General features: G+C 38.5%; 1 protein-coding gene across 1 annotated transcript in view; it reads right to left on the reverse strand.

Annotated features, from left to right (window-relative positions):
• Positions 1 to 7273: 7273 nt before the first annotated feature.
• Positions 7274 to 12937, reverse strand: part of LOC132829917 (protein THEMIS2-like) — a 75295-nt gene continuing 69631 nt past the window's right edge. Inside the window, exon 7 of the mRNA XM_060847336.1 lies at positions 7274 to 8516. The gene's annotated coding sequence lies outside the window, so the exon portion shown is untranslated. The remainder of the gene's footprint in view (positions 8517 to 12937) is intronic.

Below are 12937 nucleotides of genomic sequence, written 5' to 3' on the forward strand. Positions count from 1 at the left end.
TGCTTCAGTCTTTCAGTATAAGATAATCCCTCCATTCCAGGAATTGACCTCGTGAACCTACGCTGCACTCCCTCATTAGCCAGAATGTCTTTCCTCAAATTTGGAGACTAGAACTGCACACAGTACTCCAGGTGTGGTCTCACCAGGGCCCTGTACAGCTGCAGAAGCACCTCTTTGCTTCTATATTCAATTCCTCTTGTTATGAAGGCCAGCATGCTATTAGCCTTCTTCACTACCTGCTGTACCTGCATGCTTGCCTTCATTGACTGGTGTACAAGAACACCCAGATCTCTCTGTACTGTCCCTTTACCTAACTGATTCCATTGAGGTAGTAACCTGCCTTCCTGTTCTTGCCACCAAAGTGGATAACCATACATTTATCCACATTAAACCGCATCTGCCATGCATCTGCCCACTCACCTAACTTTTCCAGGTCACCCTGTAATCTCCTAACATCCTCATCACATTTCACCCTGGCACCCAGCTTTGTATCATCAGCAAATTTGCTAATGTTATTGCTGATACCATCTTCTATATCATTAACATGTATTGTAAAAAGCTGCGGTCCCAGCACAGATCCCTGCAGTACCCCACTGGTCACTGCCTGCCATTCTGAAATGGAGCCGTTTATCACTACCCTTTGTTTCCTATCAGCCAACCAATTTTCAATCCAATCTAGTACTTTGCCCCCAATACGATGCGCCCTAATTTTACTCACTAACCTCCTGTGTGGGACTTTATCAAAAGTTTTCTGAAAGTCCAGGTACACTACATCTACTGGATCTCCCTCGTCCATCTTCAGAGTTACATCCTCAAAAAATTCAAGAAGATTAGTCAAGCATGATTTCCCCTTCATAAATCCATGCTGACTCTGTCCTATCCTGTTACTACTATCCAGATGTGCCGTAATTTCATCCTTTATAATAGACCCCAGCATCTTTCCCACCACTGAGGTCAGACTAACTGGTCTATAATTTCCTGCTTTCTCTTTCCCACCTTTCTTAAAAATTGGTATAACATTAGCCACCCTCCAATCCTCAGGAACCAACGCTGAATCTATCGAACTCTGGAAAATAATCACCAACACATCCACGATTTCCCAAGCAACTCCTTCAGTCCCCTGGGATGTAGACCATCAGGCCCTAGAGACTTATCAACCTTCAGACCTAACAGCTTCTCCAACACCAAATCCTGGCAAATATAGATTCCCTTAAGTTCAGGTCCTTCAGCCACTGTTACCTCAGGGAGATTGCTTGTGTCTTCCCCAGTGAACACAGATCTGAAGTACCCATTTAATTCTTCTGCCATTTCTTTGTTCCCCATAATATATTCCCCTGTTTCCGTCTTCAAGGGCCCAATTTTAGTCCTAACCATTTTTTTGCCTTGCACATACTTAAAAAAGCTTTTACTATCCTCCTTTATATTATTGGCCAGTTTTCCTTCGTACCTCATTTTTCCTCTGCGTATTTCCTTCTTAGTAATCCTCTGTTGTTCTTTAAAAGCTTCCCTGGCCTTAGTTTTCCCACTTATCTGTGCTATGTTACACTTTTTCTCTTTTAACTTTATATGTTTCTTAACTTCCCTCATCAGCCACGGCCGCCCATGCCTCCTCCTGGGATCTTTCTTCCTTTTAGGAATGAATTGATCCTGCAACTTCTGCATTATACACAGAAATCTCTAAGTTCGACTTGGATTTTTCACATTGATTGCAAACTTCTGCATTTTTGGTTTTGTAAATCTACACTTTTTTGTTTCATGATCAAAAATAAACTCTTTGATCTTAATGGTAGCTTCCTCTGTGCTGTTGAAGTGTGGAAGCTTGTTCTGTCTTTCTCTTTCTCACCATCTGAATAGAGGGAATGACACTAATATTTGAATTAACATTGAAATCTTCACTAAACTGGCATCATAATACAGAACAATAAATGCTTGTAAATTGTCATGATGTCAAGTGTAATAAACTTTGGATTTTATTAAACAGTGCAGTGTATTGATTTTAAGACATTGTTTTCTGAGTAAGTTCTTGAATAGTTGAATGTGATGCATTGTTGAACTTTGCAAATGCACATTTTATAAGTCTAACCTATGATAGATTTTGTTTCTCTTACTTATCCACCAGATTGAGATGGGCAAACATATGGCTGTGTTTATAGTGTCAGTCCTTTAAAGAGCATCGAGAAAAGTAAATTTCAGATTTTAAATACCAGTGCAGATCCAAATTGGATGCAAACAGCCCCAAATTATAGTCATTCTGGTTGTTCTTGGATTACATCATGAACGCCAGGATCCTGGTGGCATCTTGTTGAGAAGTTTAGCAATTTTCTTTTTTTTAAAATTTGTTTTCTTTTATTTGAGAATTGTTTAGAATTCTCAGAATAATCAGAGTAATATGTGATTTCATTTGTACCCTAGAGTACTAATGATGAACAGTAAACCATTGTGATATATCAGTAATAAATCTTGACAAGCATGGTATAACTCTGGTGTTCTTTTTCCCTAGTCTCTTGTGGGATGTGGGCAACACTGGCTGAACCGACCAATCTCTATTGCTCTTGAGAAGATGGTGGTGAGCTGCTGCCTTGAACTACTGTGGTCCACATGCTGCAGATAGATTAACAATTATATCTGGGAGGGAATTCCAAGATTTTGACACAGTGACAGTGAAGAAACAGCAATAAATTTACAAGTCTGTCTTGGAGAGGTGATGTTCCCATGTATCTGCTGACCTTGTCCTTCTAGGTCATATTGGTCATGAGTTAAAGGTGCTATCGGAGGATCTTTTGGGTGAATATCGAGAGTGCATCTCATAGATCATAGTGTTAGAGGGAGTTAATGTTTCTGGATGTACCATTCAAGTGACTGCTTTGTCCTGGATGGTGTTAAATTTCTTGAGCATTGATGGGGTTGCATCCATCTAGGCTAATGAGGAATATTTCATCATGCTCCTGACTTCCGCCTTGGAATGGTGGCCAGGCTTTGGGAGATTAATTACTCACTGCAATATTCTTAGACTCTGACCTGCATTTTAAACCATCACCTTTCTTTGCAAATCCCTCATCTCTGGCATCAATGTAATGGACCTCCTGAGCTGTGTCCAATTCAATTATGTCCTCATCCAAGTAAGGGACCTAAAATTGTATACAATACTCAATTTGAAACTAAGCTGACAGCAGTGAATGAACTAAGACTATCAGGGAAATAGCAGGATGCATAGAATAATTAGATAGTTGGTACTTGTATAAAAGAGTAGAAAATCAATAGTTGAAATCTGAGTAAGGAAGAAAGTAATGAAGACTAAGTCAGTTAATGTGCATGTATGTGGATCCATAAGGAATAGTAAGAAAGTTTGGGGATTTACAGGTGCAAATTGCCATGTGGAAACAAGACATCATAACAAGACTTGGCGTAAGGAAAGGCAGGACTGGGTGTTAAATATTCTTAGGTACATGATCTCCAGAAAAGAAAGAAGGGGTGGTAGTATTGGTTAGGAAGAGTGTTGCCGTACTGGAGAATGGTTTTGCTCAATGTACTATATAGGTAAACCAGCTAGTTTGAAGGATCTATAGGGGGGAGAAAAGATTTGAAATTCAAGAGATGCTAACATTCCTGAGTACTTACAAGGGTGGATGTTAACTACAAGAATGTAGACTGCAACAATAGCAGTGTAAATGGTAGACTGGAGTAACATTCCTAGATATTGCTGTAGGAACTTTTCCTGAACATTATGTTGAGTTATAGAGTAATAGAGATGTACAGCATGGAAACAGACCCTTCGTTCCAACCCGTCCATGCCAACCAGATATCCCAACCCAATCTAGTCCCACCTGCCAGCACCTGGCCCATATCCCTCCAAACCCTTCCGATTCATATACCCATCCAAATGCCTCTTAAATGTTGCAATTGTACCAGCCTCCACCACATCCTCTGGTAGCTCATTCCATACACGTACCACCCTCTGCGTGAAAAAGTTACTCCTTAGGTCTCTTTTATATCTTTCCCCTCTCATCCTAAACCCACGCCCTCTAGTTCTGCACTCCCCGACCCCAGGGAAAAGACTGTCTATTTATCCTATCCATGCCCCTCTTAATTTTGTAAACCTATATAAGATCACCCCTCAGCCTCCGACGCTCCAGGGAAAACGGCCCCAGCATATTCAGCCTATCCCTGTAGCTTAGATCCTCCAACCCTGGCAACATCCTTGTAAATCTTTTCAGAACCCTTTCAAGTTTCACAACATCTTTCTGATAGGAAGGAGACCAGAATTGCACGCAATATTTAAACAGTGGCCTAACCAATGTCCTGCACAGCCGCAACATGACCTCCCAACTCCTGTACTCAATACTCTGACCAATAAAGGAAAGCATACCAAACGCCGCCTTCACTATTGAAAATGTGATGCTGGAAAAACACATCAGGCCAGGCAGCATCCGAAGAACAGGAGATTCGACGTTTCGGTGATCATCCCTTTCTTATTTCTCATTTCTACCCAAATAACTTCCCTGGATGTATTTCCGGGAATATCCTTCCTCAGCACAGCTGTAATGTTATCCCTTATCAAAAATGCCACTCCCCCTCCTCTCTTGCCTCCCTTTCTATCCTTCCTGTAGCATTTGTATCCTGGAACATTAAGCTGCCAGTCCTGCCCATCCCTGAGACTTGATTCTGTAATTGCTATGATATCCCAGTTCCATGTTCCTAACCATGCCCTGAGTTCATCTGCCTTCCCTGTTAGGCCCCTTGCATTGAAATAAATACAGTTTAATTTATTAGTCCTACCATGTCCCTGCCTGCCCTGACTGTTTGACTCACTTCTGTTCTCAGCTGTACCTGTTTCAGATTGATCTCTTTCCTCACTAACTCCCTGTGTCCTACCCCACCCCCACCTTACTAGTTGAAATCCTCCCAAGCAGTTCTAGCAAATTTCCCTGCCAGTTTATTAGTCCCCTTCCAATTTAGATGCAATCCGTTCTTCTTGTACAGGTCACTTCTACCCCAAAAGAGATTCCAATGATCCAAAAATGTGAATCCTTCTCCCACACACCAGCTCCTCAGCCATGCATTCATCTGCTCTATCCTCCTATTCCTGCCCTCACTAGCTCATAGCACTGGGAGTAATCCAGACATCACTACCCTTGAGGACTCCTTTTTAAATTTCTGCCTAACTCTCTGTAATCTCCCTTCAGAGTCTCAACCTTTTCCCTTCCAATGTCGTTGGTTCCAATGTGGACAACGACCTCCAGCTGGCCCCTCTCCCCGTGAGAACATTCTGCACCCTCTCTAAGACATCCTTGATCCTGGCACCAGGGAAACAACACACCATTCTGCTTTTTCTCTGCTGGCCACAGAAATGTCTGTCTGTACCTCTGACTACAGAATCCCCTAACACAATTGATCTCTTGGGAGCCGACATTGCATTAGAGCCAGCCTCAATACCACAAACTTGGCTGTTCGTGCTATGTTCCCCTGAGAATCCATCACCCCCTACATTTTCCAAAACAGCATACCTGTTTGAAATGGGTATATCCACAAAAGACTCCTGCCCTCGGTGCCAACCTCTCTCACCCTTCCTGGAGTTAATCCATCTATGTGACTGTATCTGAGACTTTTCCTGCTTCCTATAATTGCCATCCATCACATACTGTTGCTATTGCAAATTCCTCACTGCTTCTATCTGTCTCTCCAACCGATCCACTCGATCTGATAAGATTCACATCCAATAGCATTTATGGCAGATATAATCCGCTGTAACCCTTAAACTCTCTTTAAACTCCCATATCTGACAAGAAGTACATATCACTGCAAAGGCCATTTTTGCTCCTTCACAATGTACAGACCCAGAAAATAACACCATCTTATTCCTCTACAAACACTGCCCAGGTTAAATTAATAGCTATGGCTTATATTTTAAGTTTAATCAAGAGACTTATCTTCAAGAACATATAATCAAGAAAGAATCCACATATTCACTACTGCAGCCTTTCACTTGGACAGACTTAAAACAATGATTAACTTATCTGATTCTGTGCTGTGAACTTCGCCCAACAGTTCCTCCAAAATTAGTTGTGAATTTCACTGTTTGCTAATTTTCCCAGATGTACTCCGATGTCCAGTGATACATGAGTTCAAACAGCAAAGGCGGTAACTGTGCAGGTTTTCTCTCTCTCTCTCCCTCTCTCTGTCTCCTCCACTGTCCTCACCATGTGCTTCCTTTGTCTGCTCTTCTCCCTTTTAACTGCTGTTGTTTTGACTATTTTTTTCCCAAAGTTCCAAAACAATGCAACAGCATATAAAACAGTAATTGCTGCTCCTGGAATTCGAGGAAATCACCTCCAACACCTAAAATACCTCAAAAAAAGAGTAGCTCTTACACCCAAAAATTTTTCCTGTCCTCGATCTTGGATTACCCAGAATCCTTTCAATAAGGAAAGGTTAAAAAGAGATCTGAGGGAATTTTTTTAAATCATGAGGGATGTGAGTAGAGTTGCTGGGAAGTAATTATTCCTGTTTGTTTAAAAAATCAGAATGAGAGGATGCAGATTTTAAAAAGATTTGCAAATATTGCAAAAGGGATCTGAAGAAATTTCTTCATTGTTGGGCCTGGGACTGCTTAGAAGTATGATTAAAAAGGCTACTAGATTGTTTCGATTCAAATAATGTGCCAAGATAAAGGAAATAGCTAAGAGAATGGGAAAAAGTTGTAACATTCTAGTTGAATGGTCTCCTGCATTGTAACAATTTTGTGGTTCAGTGAAGTGAATTCAAATGATCAATCTTTGGAGCAGATGTCCAAAACAGCAATGTGATACTGATGAGAATCTTCTCTTGGAATGTTAAATGAGGTTATTGAGAGGTAATTAGACACTTGCAAGAATTCTCTTTTATTTAAAATAAAGTGCCATAAAATCTATTGTGTTTACTTGATCGGGCAGAGGGACCTCAGTTTAATATGGTACTTAAGGTGATTTTAATGTCTGATCTAGAAATACCAATTCCTGTGATGCAAAGATCCCTCTATTACAGTGAAATGACAACCTGGACATTATGGAGTTGGACATGAGTTCCATCTTTGAGAAACCGAGGACTGCAGATGCTGAAGATCATAGTCAAAAAGTGTTATTCATTGCCTACTCTGATTAGGCACTCGTGAGTTAGAACACTTCTATCAAATTTTCTCTCAAACCTCTTGAAGCGGAATCACAGCTGATCAGGCAGTAACTGAGGAGTGGGAGAATTGACGTTTCGAGCATAAACCCTTCAGCAGGATTTCTGAATATTTTGGGTACAATGCAAAATCTGTTTTATTTCGTTTCATACAATCTGCAATACAGAAGCAGTCCACTTGGCCCATTGAGTTGGCACTGATTCTCCGAAGAACATCCCACGTTGACCTAGCCCTCCCCCACCATCACTGTAACTCTGCATGTACCATGGTTAATCCACTTGACCTGCTCATCCTTGGATACTACAGAACAATTTAGCATGCAGTCACCTAGCCTTCACATGTTTGGATTGTGGCTGTAAACCAGAGCGTGCGGAGAAAGCCCATGCAGATACTGGAGAACCCCTTTCAATTTATAATGTTTGGGATTAATTGCATTATACTTCTATTATGTGTTTTAAAATCCTTGAAATTATATTATGCGTAGTTTAAATTATTATTCTATTTTTCTTCATTCCTTTATTATAAACTTCTGTATTAATTATTAAAGCAAAGTCTGCAGTCTTGCATGCTTATGTTTCAGCAAAAGGCCCCTTTGTTAATGCGAATACAAATCAGAATATGATCTATCAGGCCAGGTTTGTGTCTAGGATCTGACTTGTCGGATATTAACAACGGCTGCAATCATACCATTTGTATCACGTTCAGTGGATCAAATTGGCTAAACACTATCATCTAGGATGCTGGATACGTCAGGCAAAGGGTGAGATGAATGATCCAGTCAGCTATTCTGGCCGAAGATAATTGCAAATGCTATGATTTTGCATTGATGTGCTGGGCTCCCTCACCATTGAGTGTGACGATACTTATGGAGATTCTTTTTCTCGCTAGCTTTTGATTGTCGTCATTCAAGACTGGATATAGTGGACTACAGAACTGCAGTATCATAATTTGCTTCTGACTGAGTAGATTCAGCCCATTACGTGGCCATCCATTTTGAAACAAAGTAAATATTAAAATGTTCTCAATGTTCCTTTTTAATAGATTAAAATAATAATATGATGTGTTGCTGTACTGCCATCTGTATGCATGCAACTGATGAATGTGTTTTCGTTTGCAGGAAGAATCACCAGGATAATTTTCATTTTTAATGTACTGATCTGTCACCATTTAAATCTGTAACCAAGTTCCGGAGTGAGTTTTTTTTTCTCGATCCATTTCCACAAAAATGTCTTCACTTCTTTTCAAAATAGTAGCTCTTTTGTGATACTTGGGGTTGAACAATTTCTTATCAACGAAGCTAAGTTTTCCGTCAGCTAGAAGTAAATTCCAGAACAAGCTTTTATATCCTTGATTCCTGAAGGAGTAATAAGAAAAGTTTTAAAGATGATTAAAAATCTTAGTACAAATTGAATATTCATCACTGGAACTCAACCAAGTATAGACTATGGTTGTCTTGAGACTTGTAAAATTCAGTCTAGTACAATAGTGAAAGATGACTTTCTCATTCCAGCAGAGTTATTGTGATATTGATAAAACTTTAACTGCCACTAAATATCCACCCATTTTGTGTCCTAGAGTTGTATAGCATAGAAACAGACCCTTCGACACAACTCGTTCATGCCTACCAGAGATTCTAAATTAATCCAGTTCCATTTGCCAGCAGTTGGCCCATATTGCTCTAAACCCTTCCTATTCATATACCCATTCAAGACTTTTTAATTGTTGTCATTGTACCAGCCTCCACCACTTCCTCTGGCAGTACATTTTGTACATACATGATAAAGTTGTCCCTTTGGTCCCTTTTAAATCTTCCCCCTGTCACCTTAAACTTATGCCATCTAGTTTTGGACCATGGTAAAGATCTTGTCTTTTTACCTTATCTATGCCCCTCATGATTTTATAAACGCCTATAACATTACTCTTCTACCTCCAATGCTCCAGGGAATGTAGCCCCAGCCTATTCAGCCTCTCAAATCCTTAAAAGGTGGTAACATCCTTGTAAATTTTATTTGAACCCTTTCAATTTCTTCTAATCATTCTCTTTCGTTACAAAGATTACATACAAAATGTTACATTAGTTTTGGATTCATACTTGGGAAATTTAAGGAATGATAGAGTTGGCAAAGAAGCTGGCATGACATTTTTAATCAAGGAATTTTAATAGCATTAGGATGTCCTGCAAGTTGTATTAAGACAAAATTCAAATGGGTAGAATTATGCAATTGGAAAGAAAACTGTACATTTTTGGTGTGCTTTACAAATTGCCAAATACCAGATGAAGATATAATAGAGCATAACATCTGTAGACATTTCAGAGAATTATGTAAGAACAACAGACAATAATAATGAGTGATCTTAACTATTTCATGATAGGTCATACGTGATCAAAATAAGAAACCTTTTTTGGAATGCGTCTTAACCTACTTCCTCAATTGATGTGTCCTAAGGCTAACTTGCAACTTGATTTATTTTTTTGGAAAATAAAGATAAATATGTAATCTTAGGACAAAGAAGTGTCAAAGAAAAAGTTGCTGTACTGGTTCAAAAAAAACTTAGTGAGATGAGAAGGAACAGAAGCTAAGGCTTGGGATGAAAAGATTTGACTTAGAATGGTAAGGAAAATCAAGAAGAATGCAGAAATGTGTAGTGAGGTAATGGGTCATTGGAATAATTAATTGGTATTGCTTGGATTGGAGAAAAGCTAGAAGTGTGAGTTTCGAAAGCAATAAGACACTTTGATAAAGGAATATAGGTTTCTTTGAGAAAATAAACAAGATTTCGGAGCACTGCACCTTTGTCACTTCACCTGACGAATGAGCAGTACTCCAAAAGCTTGTGATTTCAAATGAGCCTATTGGATTATAACCTGGTGTTGTGTGACTTCTGATCTAGGCCAAAAATAGTGAAAAGAATTGAGCACTTGCAGATTACTGCTGGTTGAATTAAAGATTGCTTTTAAAGGATCAATGTCTGTATTAGCTCTTAAAACCTCTTACAACAGATTAATTGCATAATAGAAATGTTATACATATTTCTCATGTCATTCATCAGTTAATGACTGGTGCCTCTTATAGTATCATAAAATAACAACAATCAAGGAACTTTTTAATAACTATTTGCTCAGTAGTTTTGTCAACATGTGCAGTGTATTTTGTTGTATTGATTGAACGATTTTAATCAGTTCCATGTTAGTGTTGGATATTTTGAGATCTTAAACTACTGATTCCATGCCTGTGTTGCTCTGATAGTTTTATAAATGTATTGATTGACTGTTTGAAAGACCAGTCATTAGGGCTGCAAACTATGTAAATAAACCCTTGAATGTTCATTCAGGAAACACTATCAGTTAAAAACCTAGCTTCCCTGGCTGACTTACTATTCAACTGAAACCCAAAACTTTACCATTTGGGATAATAACCTTCTCTTCTTTTTTAGAGCAAAGACAAATGTCAGTTCGCAGCGATGTGATTTGGTATGACTAACAGCAGCCAGTTCTTATTTTCTGAAAAGTTTAGATTTCTTCAGTAAGTACTTTACTATTCTGGATTTTCCAAGATTGAGGCTTCCTTTCAATTTAATTGAAATACTAGTAAGTCCAGTTAGGCTGTTTTAATTTTCCGTGCTAAATGGCAAAATGGAGACTGATAAAAGGTACCGTATCTACTTGCATATATGTCAATCTCGTGTATGTCAACCCCCCTATTTTGGCCCTAAAATCTTGTATTTTCCACATACCTCATGATGCTAATTCTTCACTGTTACAGATCAAAGTGTGAGTCAGTGTGCCTGCCTGTTGCACTGCACTCCGGCTTTCCAGTCTGCTGGCCGTAACACTCAGTTTTGGGTCTTCCAGTCCACTGGCTGTCACTCTCCACGTCATGTTTTTAAAATTACTGTAAATCACGGAGTTAGTTTCCGCAGTTTCAGTTACCTGCAGTTTACTGTGAGGGGAACATATTACACGGAACATTTAGGGACCAGGAGGCTGCCTGGAAGGTAGGTTTCCCATTTTAAATGAGCACATGGATATTGACTTGTTTGTAATTGTCTTTTCCTCGCTAGTACTTAAAAACTTATTTCTACTCAAAGATGAAATGCAAATGACAAGCATGAATTTCATCCCCTCAAACAATACCTTGTGTATAAGTTGACCCCTAATTTCAGCTGAAAAATATGGTCTTCAAAACTTGACCTATAGATGAATGTTTACGGTAGATCTTTTTCATGAAAAGTAATATGTTTGCTTTGTTCCTAAAAGTAGCAAAATGAATGGATTATAATTCTTATTACATTTTTATATTGTGACATGCTATGGCTTTAAGAGGTGTATTTTGTCCTTTTGTGAGACAGCAGTAAAAGCAGTCTCTTCCAAGCCAATAAAGTAAACAGTTTATGAGGCCTTGGGAGTTTTTAAAAGTTGGAACCATGGAAGCAGCATGAAGGGATGCGGTCAAGCTCCCACAGAATCAGTACTTTAGTGTAACTTGAAGTTGCTACAACAAAATGCTTGAGTTCTCTGAGTTTTTATCTTGATGTTTTTTTTCCTCCTACACTGGAGAATTGCATGTGAGACTGGATTTGCCTTTGCCAAGGGTGTATTTAAAGGATGTTCCAATATAGTAACAGTTGCTGTTTATATTTTATTAATCTGTTAAGTTTTCCAGTAGTTATTTCCAATTCTGCTTTTGTTTGTATTTAAACAGTAGTGTACGAATAATGTTTCTTTGCTTCAAGCCTTGTAGTTTGACCAATTGAATTGTGTCCGAAACACGTGTCTTACACTTGCATTTAAAAATAAAACAGAGTTGCTGGTCTAGGCTATCATTTTAACACAACACTGTTGTGAGGGGGTTTGGTCTGGTCCATAATAATGGAAATATGAATTCTCAAATAGATTTACATTTTTCTCTAGCTACAAAAATGTGCCATTGCTTTTGACAAAGTAATATTTTCCAATATATCTTGGTATATGTATTATTAATAGGCCGCTAACCCTATTAGTTAACAAGACACTGTAATTTAATACAATCTTAGTTTTTTTGCCTTATTTTTGAATACTAATTTGAGTTATTAATTTTATTTGAGTTATTTAACAGACTAAAAGAAGTATGCTAAACTCATAGAACTATTAAGCATATACTGGTTTCTCAACAAAAGATTTAATTTGTTTCATCTATTATATTTTTGGTTTAATGAGATAGAAGATCCAATTACATCCTTACTGAATGGTCTACAGTTGATAAATGAGTTAGAGTTCTTCCCTTTTGTCTTCAGCTTGAAAAGCATCTTCCTTTACACATTGTTGCAAGTGTTTGCTGTTAATTATGCAGCATGGACAAGAGGGCATCTGGTTAAAGACATTGCTCATCAATGCTCCGTGAGATTTAGGGATTGAGAAAGTAACAGAATGAACAGAGTCACATCGTGTAGAGAAAGTGGGATAGAGAAAGGAAGAATGGATTAAAAGAGTTTAAAAAAAAGGCAAAAAAAATTAAGATTTTAAAATCTGTACATTTTGAAGAATTGACTGGGTGTAGGAATGTGATTCCCTTTTTTTTGTCAGTTTGGATTTTGTATTTCCTTTGTAATAGGAGGTGAGTGTTGCTGATAAGCCCAACATTTGTTACTCATCCGTAATTGCCTTTGAACTGAATGGCTTTAATATCTGTATATATACATAAAAGCTTTTTCATGATTAAAGTATATTTTTGCAAGTTAAGAAATACGGATTGCCATTAGCAATGAACAGGCCATGGCCCAGTGGTATTATCGCTA

Source organism: Hemiscyllium ocellatum, chromosome 30, assembly GCF_020745735.1.
Source record: "Hemiscyllium ocellatum isolate sHemOce1 chromosome 30, sHemOce1.pat.X.cur, whole genome shotgun sequence".
NCBI lineage: Eukaryota > Metazoa > Chordata > Chondrichthyes > Orectolobiformes > Hemiscylliidae > Hemiscyllium > Hemiscyllium ocellatum.